Raw genomic sequence first — 19,575 nt, 5'->3', positions numbered from 1 at the left:
TCTAGGAGGAAAGCAACCGGACAAAGGTTAGGAACGGACGGGAAACTGGGATAAGACACAGAGCGAATGTGGGTCTTGGTACGGCGGGAAATATTGAAAGTAACCCCCTCCGGGGAAAAAGACCTGGCATCGACATCCAATGCCCTGACATCAGAGACCCTCTTGCAAGAAACAAGGCAAAGGAGGGTAACCAACTTGGCAGATAGTTGGCGAAGAGAAAGCAGAGAGTTAGATGGCCAAGCCGCGAAAAGATCCAACACCAAGGAGACATCCCAGGTGGAAGAAAAACGCGGCCGAGGAGGACGCGACAGACGGGAACCCTTGAGAAGGCGACAAACCAGAGGATGTTGCCCGGCAGGCCGACCCTCGAAGCCCAGATGGAAGGAAGAAATCGCGGACCGATAAAGGTTGATGGTTCGGTACGCCTTACCTTCCTCGAACAAAGAAGTCAAAAACTCTATAACGTCAGAAACAGGGGCTGAGCGGGGATCCACACACCGTGTGACGCACCAACCAGTCCATGCTCGCCAGGCCGCTCTATAGGCCCTTCTGGTGCCAGGAGCCCACGACTGCTCCAAGAGCCTTCTAGCAGCGTCCGAAAGCTCCTCGCCCTGTCCGAAACGCCTGATATCCTGCAAGCCAGCAGACGGAGGGAGCCCTCCAGCAACAGTGGATGTTGTGCGCCTCCGGAGTCCAAGAGATTTACCGGAAAATCCGGCAGAAACAACGGCGGCAGGATGAGAAGGTCCATCAGGTGAGGGAACCATGACTGGGAGGTCCAGAACGGCACAATCAACACCAACTCCGCCTGTTGCCAGCGCACCTGGGTCAGGACCCGAGGAATCCTCGCAAACGGCGGGAATGCGTAGAGCAGAGGTCCGTGCCAATCCTGCAGGAACGCGTCCACAGCCTCTGCGTCTGGATCCGGACGCCAGCTGAAGAAACGCGGCAACTGGGTGTTCAGCCGAGACGCAAACAAGTCTATACAGAACGGACCCCAGAGGGATGAGATATGAGAGAACACCCGAACATCTAACCTCCAATCGCTGCCATCTCTGAGATACCGAGAGCTCCAGTCCGCCTGGACGTTCTGAAGACCGGGGAGATACTCCGCTACCACCGTCACCTGTTGATTGAGACAAAAGGACCAGAACTCCTTGGCCAAATGCGATAACATGCTCGAATGCGTACCTCCCATGGAGTTGACATATCGGACAGCCGAGACGTTGTCCATGCGAAGGCGAATGCAGGCGCTGGCACTGTGCTTGGCAAAACTGCGGACAGCAAAAGACCCGGCCAGGAGCTCCAGGGCGTTGATATGGAGTGAGGCCTCCTCCTGAGACCAAGGACCTCCAGTGGAAATGCCGTCGCAGTGGGCCCCCCACCCGAGAAGGCTGGCGTCGGAGTCGATGGTGAAATCCGGACGAGGACCGCAGATCGCTTTCCCATTCCATGCCTGAAGGTTCGAAATCCACCAGCGAAGCTCGTCCCGCGTCTCGGGATCCAGCGAGATCGAATCTGCGTACGAAGCCCCGGTCTGTAGGTGTGCATGCTTCAAACGCTGAAGAGCCCTGTAATGGAGAGGAGCCGGGAACACCGCCTGGATGGACGAGGAGAGGAGTCCTATGATCCGCGCCAGGTGGCGAAGAGTAATCCGTTGGGCGGCCAGCGTCTTGCGTAGCTCCTTGCGTATGTCTCGGATCTTCGCTAGAGGCAGGCTGAGGGTTTCCATGACGGAGTCCACCGAAAAACCGAGGAATTCCATAACTCTGGACGGTTCCAGGGACGACTTCTCGTGGTTGATGAGGAAACCTAGACGGGATAGAAGATTCATAGTCACCTGCAACTGCGAGCGGAGGACAGCGGGGTCCTGGGCCATAAGAAGGAGGTCGTCCAGGTAGATGATTAACCGGACGCCGCGACTGCGGAGCCAAGCTACCACTGGGCGCATGACCTTGGTGAAACACCAGGGGGCCGAAGACAAACCGAAGGGAAGGCAAGTGAAACGCCAAACCTGATCTTTCCATAAGAAACGGAGGAGATCCCTGGATGCCCTCTCGACCGGGACCGTGAGATAGGCATCCTTCAAGTCTAACTTCACCATCCAATCCCCCTGAAGGAGGAGGTCCCTGAGTAGGTGAATCCCCTCCATCTTGAAGTGCCTGTAACGTACAAACCTGTTTAGCGGTTTGAGGTTTATGACGGGGCGCATCTGCCCCCCTTTCTTTCGCACCAAGAAAATACTGCTGAGCAGACCTACCGAAGGGTAAGGTACCAACTCGATTGCGCCCTTGAGAAAAAGGTCCGAGAGTTCCTTGTCTATGGCCAGCGAGGCCGGTCCTGACGTGGGAACAGGAGGGGGAGCAGGGAGATCATAAGGGGACTGAACCAGTTCTATCTGGAAACCCCGGATAGTGGCTAACACCCAGCTGTCCGACGTGATTGATTCCCAGGCACGAGAAAAAAGTCGGAGTCTGCCCCCTACACGAACTGGAGAAGAAAACAGACGAGGAACACTTACCAAGGGGACGACGGAAACCGGAACTTCCTCTGAACGGTCTTCGGGTAGGAGCACCTCGGTACGGGAAGAAACTCTGCGAAGGCCTTGTGTCCTGGAAGGAGGACCGCTGAGCAAACGGTCTCTGACCATAGGAGCCTCTGCCCGAGCCTCGGGCATGGAAGGAGGAGCGGCCGGCAGAGCGGCCCCTGAAATTGCCGGCCCTTGAGGAAAAACGGCCCTAGAATACCTTCCTCATGGAAGACTGGGCCTTGTCCAGGGCTGTAAAGGCTCCCACAAATTTCCCCATGTCCTTAATAAAAGAGTCCCCAAAAAGGAGACCCTGAGCCCCGCTACCAGCTTCAGTGAGGGACAAATTCACCAACTTGGGCTCAATTTTGAACAAAATAGCCTTACGGCGTTCAATAGACAGGGAACTGTTGACGTTGCCCGCTATACAGATGGCCCTCTGGATCCACCCACGGAGATCCTCCGGATCCACAGAGGAGTTAGACTCTCTGGCTATCTCCGCCATGTCAAAAATTTTGGCCAATGTGCCGAAAATGTCCAGGAGTTTGTCCTGGCATGCCTTCAAGGCCGACTCAAGGCCCGTCCTGGGGTTCCACCCCGACTTGGATAAAAATTGGACCATTTTTGGGTCCACTGACGGGGTCTCACACACCTTATTCGCCACGATGGGCCTGGGGCACTCTGCCTTCATCTTATTGATAGAGGGCAATGCACCCGAGCCTCCAGATATTGTGCCACATGGTCCAGGGTAAACCATTCTGAAGACCTAGGGTGGTGGAGATGGTCGGGGTCAAAAAGGGGGTCTCCAAGGGGGTCGGTCAGGCCGCCCGAAGGACCCTGTATAGCGTCCGAAGACGACGCGCCCAGAGGCGTAGAGTTAGGCGGCGGGGCCAGAATCGGACGGCTCGTCCTCAGGGAAATCCATGTCCTCAAATCTCACCTCCTCATCAGAGCCGACATCAGAGTCGATCTCAGTTTCAGGGTGCGTTCTCGCACACTTCCAACTCCGCGCCCGTTCTGCCCGGCGGGATGAGGCTCTTTTGCGCGATAACGCGCTCTCTTGGGTGGCATTGGTCTCACCAGTCAAAGTGGTTCTGGAGGTATGAGGTACAGGTAAGTCAGCCTGTAATGTGTCACTAGAGACACCAGGGCGTGCTGAGAGGGCATCGGATATGGACCTGGTCAGGGTACTGGTAACGGTCCCCATAGCAGCCATAATGGCCTCAGACACTGACCGCTGAAAGGCCTCTGCAGAGAATGCGGAGTCAGCGGATGTAGGAGCAGGAGAAGAGACCTGCGCGTCTCTCTCAGTCTCCAGGGGATGCTCAGCATGTGACATGATCACAGCAGTATAATCACAATACTCCCAGGGAAAAGCGACCAGTGGGCTAATAGATGGGTCACCTAAAGGGGGGTGCAACAACCACCGCCAACTAAACAATAAGGGCACACAGAGGGTAGTCACCCAGACAGTGTGCAAAGGAGCGGCGCGAAATCGGAACAAACCGAGGGCGGAAGTGGGCGTGACTAACAACGAGGGGAAGAAATCAGCACTCGGGGAATAGAAGAAAAAGACCACAAGAAAATGGCCACCGCAAGATCCCAGGAGGCCGAAATCTCGCGGGAATGCGGCTCCAGCACCAGACACCGGCTGGAAGCAGAGAGAAGAGGGCGGTAAGCGGAAAAACGGCCCGGTCCCCACCAGAGCTAGAGAGGGGAACGGGGGGAAGAGGGAGATCACACAGGGGATAAAGCGATAAGAGACTAAGCCAAACGGCCCCCGATCCCGCCCCCAGAAGGGAGACAGGAGCGAGAGGCACAGAGGGAGACCAGAGAAGACAGCAGGAAAAACCTGTGGAAGTAAAAACCTAAAGGGAGAAATCGAAATAGAAACGAAAATACCCCTGCGACAAACTGAATAGTAAATGCTGCAAGATCAGTTAGAGTACTTAGCTTGTGGCAGCAGCAAAGAAAGAGGAAGTTGTGAAGACTGTTGGACATTATATAGGGTCTACTGTGTGGGGAGGGACAGTTACCATGGCAATATGCTAATATCTTCATTTTTTCTTTGCTGCTGTGGTTGTCAGTAAAGGAAGTTATAGCAATAGGAAGCCTCCGTGTCTTGAAATAAAATTTGAGATTATGTACCTGTATCGCTACTTGAAGCAACAATGCAGGACCCAGATTGTAAGAGCCAGGCTAGATATCCAGCTCTGCCAATCAACAGGCAGATGGTACTGCTGCATCTGTGGGGACAGCCCCTCACAGGAAAAGAACGCCTACTAATGGGACAAATCAATTCGCTAATCCCTAATTGAAATCTACACACTTAGCTGCAATACCGAACTCAACTCCTTTTTACTCCTGACAAAGGTGATACATTGAGTCTCTGAAAAGCGTCAAGCTTGAATAAAGATGCCACATGTTTGGACGTTTAGTTTTCTTACCTGTTTCCATATACTTATCAATCCAGGTGCCTATGTTGTCTGCTTTTGAGACATAGCAGCCTTAGGGTAGGTTCTGTTTCAACTGTAGGTTGAGACAGACAAGGACAGTGAGCCCTAGAGGTGGTCAGAAGACAAGTCGAGATCACAACTAGATGGACAATGCAGTCCCAAATGAGAGACAGAAAGTGGTCAAAAAACAAGCCAGGGCAGAGGAACAAGCAATCCAATAAGCACTGGAACAAGGAGCCAGAAAGTCAGAGACATTCACTAGCACTGGGGTATGGCCAGGAAGAGGTTTAAATTGAGTACTGAGTCCCAGGATCAGGACCTGATAGGTCTTGACCTGGCGCTCCATTAGTGAGAAATACTAGCAGATAGGGATAAAGCAGCTGAGCAATCAATCTGCTGCTAATCTCCTTCAGGACACGCCCGCTGTGGGAAGAAACAGAGCATTGCATCCTGTTGTTAAGGATGCTGTTGTGTTACCAGGGGGCATAGCTTAGCAGCATATCTGTAACGAAACAGCCATGACGAGGCTGAGGATCAAGCCGCTGGAGCCCAGACAGGTAAGTATGTTACATTACTCCCTCTTAAGAATTTTGGAGGCAAGATCAAGATTAACGGCAGAAATGACAATACCAGGAGGAAGAATGTTAACAGGTTTAGTATCGATAGACTCACAGGTCCCAAAACTACATGACAAGACATCTGCTTTAACATTACCAGACCCAAGACCCATAGGAGACTTAGCATCAGCTACAAGTTCTATCGCACATTCATAATCATGATGCGGAGGCGAGGGCTCGGATGCTTCTATGGAAAAAACTGTGGGGGAAGTAATAATGTTACAACTGGAGGAAGGGACAGACAAGGACATTGAGCACCAAGGCTAGAACCAAGATATTTTTCCCTAGTTATAGTATAAGCTCTAGATAGCAAGACCGCAACTGGGCGACGGTCTCTATGCTATTTAAGTGTAGATACGGACAAACAAGAACAGGCAAACACAATACCAGAGTCATATGTAAATGGATAAGAACCTGTCACAGATGTTCCCGAGACAGGTGGCAGGAGATCGGTGAGACTGGCAACACGTGGTTTGATCTGACATGTTTTCCGTTTGGATCAAATGACGTCAGTTTTGTTTATGATGCTTGCCACGTCTTTTTTCCCCAGGTGTGGCTATTATGGTCATTTAACCTTCTCTATGTATTGTTGTTTTTACCACTATGCTATGTTGTTTATAGCTTCTGTTTGAGTTGTGGATAGCTGATGTGTGGATCTTGGCTGAGTTCCTGGTGCTGCCATAGCCACTTGAAGTTAGGTGTTTTCTTTCCCTTTTGTATTTTGTTTGGGTTATTTTGTGAGTTGCATTTCCCAGTCATTTGCACTTGAAGTTAGGTGTTTTCTTTCCCTTTTGTATTTTGTTTGGGTTATTTTGTGAGTTGCATTTCCCAGTCATTTGTATTTAGCAAATCACGGGAAAAAATATATAAAACAATGCGATATGATAATGAATGTTGCAGATGTACATGGCTACATTTATATAGTCACAGAAAATAATGCACTATAATAGTATGATAAAATCTGAGACACTTGGTCAATACATTTTGATCAAAACACATATAAGACCACCTACCAAGCGACAAGGTGGTCTCAGTTCAGGCAGGTCCTACGCTAAACCTGCCTATGCCGTTATGCATTTATGTTCAAGAGCGCAGACCCCGCACATATAGTGTTGCTCCTAGTTACCTCCATGTGCAGCAGCAACCTGTGGGAGGAGGAGCACATACACCTAGATGTACCGCCTTAATCAAGGTCGCCTATTAGATAGGTGGGGAAAAAGTGCACATGAATACTACTGGCAGGTTTAGCATAGGACCCACCTGAACTGAGACCACCTTGTCGCTTGGTAGGTGGGCTTAGATGTGTTTTGATCAAAATGTATTGACCAAGTGTCTCAGATTTTATCAATAGAGTGAGGGCTTAGTCCATATGTTATGCTTGCATCTACTATTATAGTGTATTATTTTCTGTGATCATTTGCATTAAGGCCTGAGGGAGACTCCTGTTTATCCTTCTTTTTGGAGGAACAGGTTGTATCAGTCCTGACATTAGTACCAGGGTCCCATAGGGTGAGTTAGGATATTAGATTTTCTGGTGTATGAAGTCACCTACCTCTCGGGTCTGTTCCTAATGGTAGTTAGTCAGGACTTCGATTAGGGTTTTAGTAGGAGGTGTCCATCTCCTTTCCCTAGTTTCCAGGCCTTATTCCCTCAGCCCTTTTCCCTCCTATGTTCGTTGTGGTGTTTCCCTCCCACACCTGAATGTGACAGAACCAGACAAGATGTGCAGTAACAAATGCGAGAGAGTGGTCAGAAGACAAGCTGAGATCAGAACCAGATGGACAACGCAATACCAAATGAGAGACAGACAGTGGTCAGAAAACAAGCTGGGGTCAGAGGAACGAGCAACCCAATAACAACATAAACAAGGAACCAGGAACACAGCTAGTGAGTCAGAGACTATCACTGACACTGGTGTATGGTCAGGAATTGATTTAAATAGAGCACCAAGTCCCAGGATCAGAACCTGATCCTGGTCATGAATTGGTTTTGCATTAGTCAACAACACTAGCACACAGTAATAGAGCTGCCAAACAATCAGCGCACCGCTAATCTCCCGCAGCACACGCCCACTGCAGGGAGAAATAAAGCATTCACCAGGGGGTATGGCTTAGCCGCACATCTCTCCTGGCACGGCCATTCCGAGGCTGAGGATCGCAACGCTGGAGCCCAGGCAGTTACGTTTGTTACAGATTTACACTGAATTTTGGAGGAGGTTTTGAAACAGATTTTCCTTCAGGTTTTTCAGTCAAAACCAGAAGTTGTTCCAACAGGAAGGAGAAGTATAAGTCCTTTCTTTATATTTACCATTCCTTTTGAAAAAACTTCTGGCTTTGGCAAAAAAAAATGCAGGAAAAGCTGCCTGAAAAAAACCTCTGTCTGAACCTACTCTAATTTGTCTCATTCTGGATAACCAATTTAAAGTACAGCTTGTAAATTGTAATAATGAGCGGCTGTGACAATTTTAACCAATGTCATGCAAGGTGTAGTGGTTAATTATCCGGCATGCTGGGTTTTAAAGTATTAAGGACACAGTTGATCTGCAATCCCTTAGTCAAGCACTAATGCCAGTTATCCCATTTTTGTGTTGTCTATTTCCATCATTGGCAGCTTAAGGTTGGTCTATAGCGAAGCAGTGTATGTTTATCTACTATTGGAAGAAGATCCTTACTGTAACTCATCAGAATTATGAGTCAAGAAATTAAATGATCTACTCTATATAATACATAAAGGTTATGCCCTCCAGAAACACAGCTAAGAAAGATGAGAAATAGTGATGTGAGGCCATTAGATAATAATATATTATTAGACACAACCTCCAAGGTGGGAACGAGAACTTTGGACAGATTGGCACAGTCATGGTCTAGGTTTGGTCACCTAAATGTTTTCTCAACCTTTGAAATCTACAATAAATTCACAATGACAGAGGACAGATGACAACATGAGTCAGCTTTGTTTTGTCACCCTCTTCATTTGCCCTTCATGCACCTGGGGGATATACTCTCCTCCTACAAATTTTCTTCCTATCCTAGCCATGTATATATCATTTTTGAGTCCTTCACTAGGAGGAAAAAAATCAATTTGACTTTGGCAGATCTTTCCTCTGCTTCTGCCAGTCACACAGTATCCCAGTTATTTTAAGTCTCCTGAAATCAGTCTGCATTAGGGCAAATAGCTGTACTTGGAAAAAAGCCCAGGACTCTATCAATATAAAATGATTTGTTGCAAGTTTAAAGATGTTTCATGTCCCGGCTCTGTCTTTTCATTTACATTTTAAACCCTCATCAAAATGTGGTTGAACAGAGTAAGCTTTAAAAAGCCCTATCGTTGTGTTATGCTGAACACTAATACCTCTGATCAAGGGATTGTGTTACTAAGGCCTCATGCATACGGCCGTTGCCCGGCCATGACCGTATTGTGGCCAGCAAAAAGCAGGTCCTCAATATGCGGGCATCGGGCGTGTGCTCCCCGCATCAGTGATGCAGACCCATTCACTTAAATAGGTCCGCAATCCAGAGCTGTGGTGCGGAACGGAGGCAAGGAACCTCAAAGAAACACAGCTTTGTCTTATTTTCCAGGAGATGTGTCGATGTGATATCCAGTACATTGCCACCCAGTGGTTTACTTCTCAGCCTAGCAACTTCAAGCAGAGCTAAGATTGCTATGTTATAACTGAATTTCACATTTCTCAAGACTATTCTCCTCATGCTGCACTTAACAAACAGTTCTGTAATAATATAAAACATATGATACCAGAAAATGCCATTGAAGCTCAGCAGTCAACACCAAAATATAAATCATTTTGTATTATGTTACTTCTTGCTTCACCGTATCACTTTTAAATACATCTAAATAAATTGTATACTGACAGACTTCCATATACTGTATAATATGCTTAAATTAGTTACCAAAGCTTGTAAAATGTAAGTATACACTTTTCATAAACTTTTGATATGTTATAGTGACAGTTACATTGGCAGTGCGTGCCTGCCACTGCTGCACTACTTTGGGTGGGCACGGGCACCGCACTACTTACCTTTTGTTTGAAGGTCTGGTGCTCCAGCAGCGAGCGCGGCAGCCAGTGTCCTATGTGTCTTTTGCGAAAAATGTATTCTGATATTCTTCATTGAACTTGTTCATTCTGCAGTATTGCAAGGGTTAACTTCCCCCCTGGCTCTGCGTGCAGCTGCTAGGTTGTTTCTAGTGTTGATAAGCTTCTGCTATATATGTTGTGCTTCTGCTAGGTATACAATGCTGTTTAACGTATTATCAGCCTAAGCAATAGGTTATCTAGCTTGCTAGTTCCTATGAAGGTGTGCTATTCTGTTTCCTGACTCTGACCATCTGCTGCCAAATCTGACCTCTGCCTGATTACTGTACTGACCCTTTGCTCCCTGTCCTGACCTTGGATTTGTTTCACTGATTCATGCATACTCTGCCTTACCTGACCTCTGACTTGTTTCACGGATTTGTATGTACTCTGCCTGACCTCAGCCTGTCCCTGACTATGATTCTGCCTGACCCCTTGGTTCCCTGCACTGGTGTCTCTGACCTCCATGGTCAGCTATCAACCAACCAGGGCTACTTCAAGGGGTAGCGACCTGGTGGCTCCCCTGCAGTGAAGTCCAGATCCCAGTATAAGGAGTTAAAAAGTGAATACCAGGGGAATGCCAGGACAACACCCTTAAGATTATCTTAAAGTAAAACCTGTTGTTGGTCGCATTGGTTTCACCCCCACTGCTTGTAACAGTAACCTATTAAAGGTTTTGAACAATGGGACCTCCTCCACCCCAGTCACTGAAATAAATAATTAGAATTACTGTCTCTCCTCAGACAGAACTGAAGATGTCCTTAAATAAAAGTCTGTGATTCTGTCTTAATTGTTAAAGGGGTTGTCTCATGGACAACAGGGGCATATCGATAGGATATGCCCCCATTGTCTTATAAGAGCTGGTCCCACCACTGGGACCCACACCTATATCGAGAACGGAGCCCCACAAGTGAACGAAGGCACACTGCGCATGCGCAGCCGCCCTCCATTCATCTTCAATGGGGCCGGTGAAAGTAGCCGAGCCAGAGCCAGTCGGCCGCATTGAAATAAATGGGAGCATGCGGTACGCTCTCATTCACTTCTATGGGGAGCTGGCTTGGTGGTGGCCGGACCGGAGTCCTCCAGCCACCACATTGCGGGGTGATATGCCCCCATTGCCCATCTTGCCATGTCACAGGGCAGAACAGGGAGAAGTTACATGTATTATAAGGCTATCAAAAATGCTGTTTTTAACTGACTGTACAACCCCTTTAAGGAAGGTGCTTTAAAGGAACATTCAGTCAGGAGAATCTTTGCATATGTTATAGAAGGTTGTGAATAAACCACATTGGTGAAGTGTCCTACCTAGGAGCCCCACAGGTTTTCAGAATAAAATGGTCCTATAGAGCGCCTAACCCTTTCACTGCCACATATTTCACAATTTTCATACTTTTGTGTGAAAATCTGACTTTTAAAATACAAAATAAATCTTTTTATGTCACCCTTAGGCCTAATGCACACGAACGTTTTCTTTGGCGGTCCGCAAAAACTGATTCCGTGGTTCCGTGATCCGTGTCCGTTTTTTCCTTCCGTGGGTCTTCCTTGATTTTTGGAGGATCCACGGACATGAAGGAAAAAGTCGTTATGGTGTCCGCCTGGCCATGCAGAGCCAAACGGATCCGTCCTGACTTACAATGCAAGTCAATGGGGACGGATCCGTTTGACGTTGACACAATATGGTGCAATTGCAAACAGATCCGTCCCCCATTGACTTTCAATGTAAAGTCAGGAGTCCCTATTATACCATCGGATTGGAGAGTTTTTTCCAATCCGATGGTATATTTTAACTTGAATTATGTAGAGAGAATCTGAATCGCACATCCTCATTCCTATACTTATGACTACTGTACGTAATTTGCAGCATTTCGTTTGATAAAACATGGCTATACAGCATGGCTATTAGCAGAAGTCTGCAAAGGGTCTTATAATTCCTACCACATCTCAGTTGGAGTTCCTGAGAAGCTGTGAACAGGTGATCCATGCGGCGCTGGACGGTGGCCGTCGCTGCTTCAGTGCCGTGCTGGTGGAGTGATGGGACCCGAGGCCTGGGTGGCTCTGCCGCAAAGTGGGGCCGCGGTGTGGCTGTTGGATCCCGTTGCCTGCTGGAGCAGTGTGGAGGCGCGGTGGTCGCCGCACAGCACTGCGCTATGGTTAGAGTAGGTCCCCACTTAACAAGAGGCAACCTTGTCGCGGTAAGTGGGCCTATGCTCTTTGATCAAACTGTATACTAATACATCTTAATAGTGCACAGCAAATGATTGATACTAGTGCTGTATAGCCATGTTTTATCAAACGAAATGCTGCAAATTACGTACAGTAGTCATAAGTATAGGAATGAGGATGTGCGATTCAGATTCTCTCTACATAATACATATTTTAACTTGAAGCGTCCCCATCACCATGGGAACGCCTCTATGTTAGAATATACCATCGGATTTGAGTTACATCGTGAAAACTCAGATCCGACAGTATATTCTAACACAGAGGCGTTTCCATGGTGATGGGGACGCTTCAAGTTAGAATTTACTATGAACTGTGTACATGACTGCCCCCTGCTGCCTGGCACCACCCGATCTCTTACAGGGGGCTGTGATCCGCACAATTAACCCCTCAGGTGCCGCACTATGGCTTCAGTCTGGAACTTACCATTCCATTCTCCCCCTTTTGTGCAGACGTGGGCTAGTCATTTTCCCTACCAAGGTAGAGGTTGCAGGAAGCTATAGAGGAGTTGAGAGCTGGAACGAGACGACACAACATGGCGCAGTGAGGGGAGCGTTCACCCTTCTCCAGCAGCAGGAGCCCTGGGAAGCAGCTTGTAGAGCACTCCAGCTCCAGGCAGTTCACATCTAGAAAGTCCAGTAACCATTCTATCTAAAGGTACTCTCTGCCAGACAACCAGGAACAGTGAATGAAATACAATACATAACAATAACTGTCACATCGCAACATGATTAAGGCACAGCATCAGAGGACCTGGAATTAAATACACAGATGACATTATTCACTAGCCATTAGAGACAGCAGCTAGTTGTAAGAATAGTAGTGCCCCCTCTGGGATACTACAAATGCTCATCTTCTTTCTTTTTTAGTAGAAATATATCCCCTAAATGTTTCAAAAGGCATGTATCTGGTGGGCCGTGACAGGTGGATAGAGATTGGTGGATGCAAACTCTTTAAATATGCTTTTATTTCTATACTAGATCACACACCTTGATATTTTTGTTTGGTTTACTGTTACCATTCACCTTGAAACAAATGACTTCATACAGTCTGTACTATTATTAATAGAGATGAGCAAAGTTATGGAAAATTTGTTTCGGCTGCTTCAAATTACTTTGTCACAAAGAGCATTTCTTTGTATGTAGCTGGTGCAATGACGGGGAACGGCGATGGTGCTTTCCCCTGTTATTGAACCCCTCAGATGCCGCGTTCATCACTGATCATGGCATCTGAGATTAACATTTAGGGCATTCAGGGATTAATCCGGTAAAAAAAACCTCACCTTATCCATTTGATTGCATAGAGGTAACCATGGCCATCATGATTAAAGACACCATGTGATATCTCGCACACGGTGCCATGGTGGCCTCTTCCTGCGCAAATGGATGAGGTGAGTATGTATTTTTTTTTTATTTTAGCGCTATTTCAGGGAAAATTGATTTGCAAGGAAATTTGGCTTCACAGCAAATCAAATTTTTCCTGAAGTCCACTTCAGATACTTCAATTCACTCAACAGTTATAATTAAGATTGTAATACTGTTAAAAATGTCAATATGATTTTGTGCTGTCGGTATGTGGCAAGATAGGTAATGACATGCTACTGTGTCCTCAGTCCTTGGAACAAGAATATGGTCCCTCAGTTGATAAAAAAAAAAAATCACGGCTCATTAAAAGCTTTAAGGTGTACCACAGGTGCTCTATGTTTTGTGTTTGAAATGCATAAACTGTCATGTCTGTGGTACACCTTAAAGCTTTTAATGAGCCGTGAATTTTTTTTCTTGTGTTCTGTAGTGTAACTTCTAATTTAATGAGTTGTGAATAAAGCTGGAATTTTGTTCTATCAAGTGCTGGACCATATCCTTGTTCTACATTGCTTTGGCCACAAGAATGGATAGCGAAACAACCCTGTGGGATCAGTGAGCTGGAAATGCTTGTCGTTTTTTGGGCCACTTTGACATGATACCAAGATTTAAGGTCTAGCCTGTATTTTCTAACCATGGAAACATTTAAAGACAAGATGTATTGCATACATACTGCTCAAGGATTTCTGTCACTCTGTCATTGATGTGAACTGCCCAGAACTGACCATGAACTAACAGGTCTATCTACATGCCACTGACCAGCATTTGAAAGCCTAATATATATCATGGTGTCAACAGGAGGAACATGATATTGACCTTCACCACTAGGGTGAAGGCTGTGAAGCAGAACTGATGAGCAATGTTCTTCTGGCTAGAATATGGTAATACTGGTTACTGAGCTTTGTTTAGGTTGAAATGTGTTTCAGTTTATGTGGTCTTACATAGTTTATTGAAAGCCATTTGTGAACAGGCATTGAATGTATTAGATAGGGAAGAACAGAGAGAATGACAAGAAATGGAAACACACTATTGAGTGATTTATCAATTATTTATCAACCATAATGTTAAAACCACCAGACTAATAGTGTATATGTTTGCCAAATAGCTCTGAACCATAAAGTCCTAAAGGCATCTGAATAGAATCCTTTGGTATCTGTTGGCTTCAGATCATTTAAGTTTTAAATATTGTGAGGTATGGTCTCCATGGATCAGACCTGTTTTTCAAGCACATCTCACAGATGCTCTATTGGATTGAGATCTGGAGAATTTGGAGGCCAAGTGAAGACCTTGAATTCTTTATGTTCTTCAGACCATTACTTGAACAATTTTTAAGTGAGACAGGGTATATTATACTGCTGAAAGAGGCCACTGCTATTAGGCAAGGACTATAATTGGCCTGCAACAATGTCCATCAACATGCTGCACACCTTTTCAAGGCCGACTACCAATCACTGATCATCATCACCACTCAACAAAGGAAATTAATATAGTAAGAATGGAAAAGTGGTTTGCAATCAACAACACCGTATTTCTTTCTACCATCTGTCAGGTTTTTTCTCTCCTCGTCCCTCCGGCATTCAGCTGACTGCATTATAATTATGGAAATTGTCCAATCAGCCGTAGTTTATGACTGATAACTTATGTTGCATTTCCATTTCTTTTAAAGAGTAGAAAATTCTAGCCCTTTGCTAATTTATCATTTTGGTTTCTGCGTGAGGAATTAAGATTGGAGAAGAATCAACTTGTCCAACTGCACATTCGAGACTCTTCTGTTCATGTCTTCTATCATCAAAAAAGCCATTTCTTTAATAAAAGCATTTTAGATAAATCTGATTTACATACACTTGGGTTGGCCAATCACCCTCTGTCAGTCCTTTACATCGGGTGCCAACTTTTGAAGAAAAACTATTTACTCAAATTATCATCCATGCTTTGATGATTTATTCTTGGTCCTACTCTGCATATTAATATGGGAAACCTGTTCTCTATTTCCGCTCTTTTGGGATTCACTGTTGATCCTGGAGATTTGTTGAGGTATTTGAACATCCTGTTAATGACGTCCTTAATATGTCAAACCCCATCATGCTTTGTAAAGCAGTAAATGTATGGCTGAATAATGCTATATAGACCTATTCAAGGCACCTACTGCTTAAAAAGGGTGCTAGTAACTGCATTTATGGTTATGCTAAATGTTAAAAGTCCTAAAGACTGAGGTTGCCTCCTCAGATTAGCTCTACCATGGTGACCAGACCATTCTGCCCTGGCAAGTAGCATCTAGCTAGACATTTCCCCTGCAGCAGCTGAGCAAAGGACATACTTCTGCATGGCAGCCATACAGTACATACAATAGCCAGACATGTAATTCATAGGCTTGTGTCATGTTCATCAGAGAAATTGCCCAGGGCCCCCATTATCTAAGGGGCCCACTGCTTCAGTGCTGCTGTTCAGCTGAAGGTCTGAGGAAGCAAACAGGTGGACAGATGAACAGCTGCACTTTACAAGTCCCCTCCCTCACATATAAATCATTACCACAGTGCTTACAGAACCTGCCATAATGTCAGATGCAGGAGGCGGAGCTCAGTAGAGAAGAGGGGATGAAGGACCTGCAATGACCTCACCATCATGTGACCAGAACAGGAGGCTGAGCTCAGCAGTGCAGTAAAGTAATGAAAAAGAAGACCAGCCAGAAGAAGTATGGATTCAATATAAGTGCCAGGGTAATGCTAGGAGTTGTAGTCCTCTCCTCTTATACCTCCTGTTATGTAATATCAGAGCACATTACAAGAGGAGGTATGAGGAGAGGACTACAATTTCCATCATGTCCAGCTTGTTATGTAATATCAGAGTACATTATAAGAGGAGAGGACTACAACTCTCAGCATCTCCAGGCTCCAGGCCATTATTATATAATATCAGGGTACATTACAACATCCTGGATGTGCTGGGAGTTGTATACCTCCTCTTATAATGTACTCTGATATTACATAATAACTGCTTAGACATGCTGGGAGTTGTAGTCTTCTCTTATACCTCCTCCTGTAATGTTTTTCGATATTAAATAATAATGGCTTAGACATGCTGGGAGTTATAGTCCTCTCCTGTTATACCTCCTGCAGTAATTTGCTCTGAATTAGGGCAGCGACGATGGACGGTAGTCATCCGCCTAGAGTGCCACTTCGCTACCTATAAAGGGGGGCGCACTCATGGCGGTTCAAATTCACAAGCCTCAGCCAAATACCGTAAGAGGGACTAAACTGAAGACATCCTGATGCATACTGAAGGAATGCTTTCCATTCAGAATGCATTAGGATAAAACTGAAGCATTTTTTTTCCGGTATTAAGCCCCTAGGACGGAACTCAATACGGGAAAAGAATAACGCTAGTGTGAAAGTGCCCTTAAAGGAGTTGTATGACTTCAGCAAATGGCCTTTATCATGTAGAGAAAGTTAATACAAGGCACTTACTAATGTATTGTGATTGTCCATATTGCTTCCTTTGCTGGCCGGAGTAATTTTTGCATCACATTATATACTGCTCATTTCCTAGGTTATGACCACCTTGTAATTGATCGACAGTGGTCGTGCTTGCACACTATAGAAAAAAGCAATAGCCTATGTGAGCTCCTGCAGTCTCAGCCGCTAAAGAGGCTGGCACTTTTTCCTATAGTGTGAAAGAACGACCACTACTGATGGATTACAGAGTAGTCGTAACCATGGAAATGAGCAGTGCATAATGTGATAGAAAAATGCTTCCAGCCAGTAAAGGAGGCAATATGGACACTCACAATACATTAGTAAGTGCCTTGTATTAACTTTCTCTACATAATAAATGCCACTTGCTGAAGTGAGACAAGGCTGTATTACACCAACAGATTCTCTGACCCATTTCTGTCCAATCAGGCCAAAAGTTGGTGCGTATAACAAATGATCTGTGTGTGTAAACGCCCATCTGACCAATGATTGGTCAGGAAATCTGTCCGTGTAATACGGGGGAAAAGTATGCAAATGAGCTTTCTTCTAAAAGGTGGAAACCTCATATTTGCAGATCCAGACACCCAGCTGTAGGAAGCCATTATGTCGTTCTTGCCCCTCGTATACATCAAGCTCCCTCTGCTCCATCTCCATAGAAAGTCATAGTCAATTATACCAGTTTTTTAATGGCAGTCTAAGGCAAATCAAAGCAACTATATAGTGCCACAGTTTTACATTGGGGTACATTTAGTGGGTCCTGCTGTACATAATGACCGAACATGGTGCAAATTCAGCCTGACACAATCTGCAGGGTGCTGCCACAATATATGTGAATAGATTCTTTTTTATTTATTTTTTTGGGTGGAAGAAGCATTGATAATTATGCTATTATATGCGATAGACCTATCATTTTACATTTCTATATTTTTTTCACTGACAAAACTATGGTATTTCGTGACTCCCTCGCCCTCATAAATATCTGTCACAAGTGATGTTTATTGATGAGGATCTTCATCAAATATGGATTTGTCTTACTATTTAAGTAGGACCTTTCACCTCTCCTGAGATGTCTATTTTAGTAGCCACTTGCATTCCTTGTGTAACAATTCTGGAGTATGTATTCTTACGACTCTATGTTAGGCCATTTCTTTATTATTATTGCTAGAAGTTATGAATACATTACTAGCAGTTTGCAAAGAAGGTCCATATGGGTGTTACCAGCTGGGGGAGGGGGGTCCCTGCACAGTCAGACTGCTCAGGGGCACAAGCCCAACTTGTATCACCCAGCTGGATTGAAAAAAAAAAAAAACATATTAGGTATCATCTTGTCCGTAGCGACCTGCTCCATAAAAATATCACATGATCTACCCCCGCAGATGAATGGCGTAAAAAATAAATAAATAAACAAATGCCAAACCAGCCATGTTTTGGTCACCTTACCCCCAAAAAGTGTAATATTGAGCAATCAAAAATCATATGCACCCAAGAGTAATACCAATAAAAACATCTACTCTTCCTGCAAAAAAATGAGCCTCTACACAAGATAATTGGCAGAAAAATGAAAAAAATATGCCTTTCAGAAAATGGAGACACAAAAACAAAACCCACTTAAAAAGTGTGTTTTGGAAATTTTATTATACATTTTAAGAATTGCTTCTAAAATTCTAATGTCCTAAAAAAATGAAATTACATTTACAAAATGGGGAATGTAAAGTAATAAATATTTTATGAGGTATCACTATCTGCCTTAGAGCTCATGCACACAAACGTGTGCCATCCATGTCGTGCATTGGGGACCGCAAATTGCACAGTCAGGCCCTTGTGGCCGGCACTGCCAATGCAGACCTGTTCAACTTGAATGAATCTGCCCACACCGCAAAAGAATAGTTTACATTTTTTTGCGGTTCAGAGACGCTGACCGAAAGGCGCCTGGCATTACAGTCTGTGCCTCCACTCAGTATCTTCCAGATTGCAGACCCATTTTGCTGTTTGCAGCATGGGCACGGCTGGCACATGGTTGTGTGCATGAGCCCTTAAAAGGATAGACATTTTTACAAATTTTCTATAAATTTTTGATTTTTTAAAATAAATAAAGGTAAAACATATTGACTCAAATTTACCACTGCCATGAAGTACAATGTGTCACAAGAAAACAGTCTCAAATGGCTTGGATGGGTAAAAGCTTTCTAAAGTTATTACCACATAAAGTGACACATGTCAGAGTTGCAAAAATTGGCCTGAGATTTAAGGTGAAAAGTGTCCCGGTACTGAAGGGGTTAGTATTGTTATGGGGGCACTATAGGGCGGCAGCAATTTGTTATGGCTAGAAATATGTATCACACCTAAATGTCGTTTTGTTATGGATGTGGACTGGGGTATGGACAGAGGGATTTGTAGATGTCATCTGAATCATATATCACGGTTATGCCATACACCCAATAATGGCAATTACAGTGCAAGCTACAATGCACCAAGTGCCAACTACAGTGCCCAGCACAAATCACAATGCCCCTGCTCCCAGTCACAGTGTTGTTTCTCCATTCAGCATAACTCTTAAAGGGATTGTAAGATTAGAATAAAAGTCTGCCTTTTCAGAAACAGCGCCTCCTTGATCTATAGGCTGTGTCTGGTATTGCAGCTCAGGCCCATTCAAAATGATTTTTGGGAAAATAAAAGTTATTTAAATCAGATGAACACCAACAGTGATATTCCTATCCCGATCCAAAGAATACCTAGCTTTTGTACAAATGCCTAGGATTTCCACATGCAGCATGTTCATTGCGGGTCATGGTGCACATTTGTAGGCTGGTTCCACGGTGTCATTTTTATAATCT

This window comes from Bufo gargarizans, chromosome 2, assembly GCF_014858855.1.
Source record: "Bufo gargarizans isolate SCDJY-AF-19 chromosome 2, ASM1485885v1, whole genome shotgun sequence".
Taxonomy (NCBI): Eukaryota; Metazoa; Chordata; class Amphibia; order Anura; family Bufonidae; genus Bufo; species Bufo gargarizans.
The sequence above is the reverse complement of the archived record's forward strand: the minus strand, read 5'-3'. Positions refer to the sequence as shown.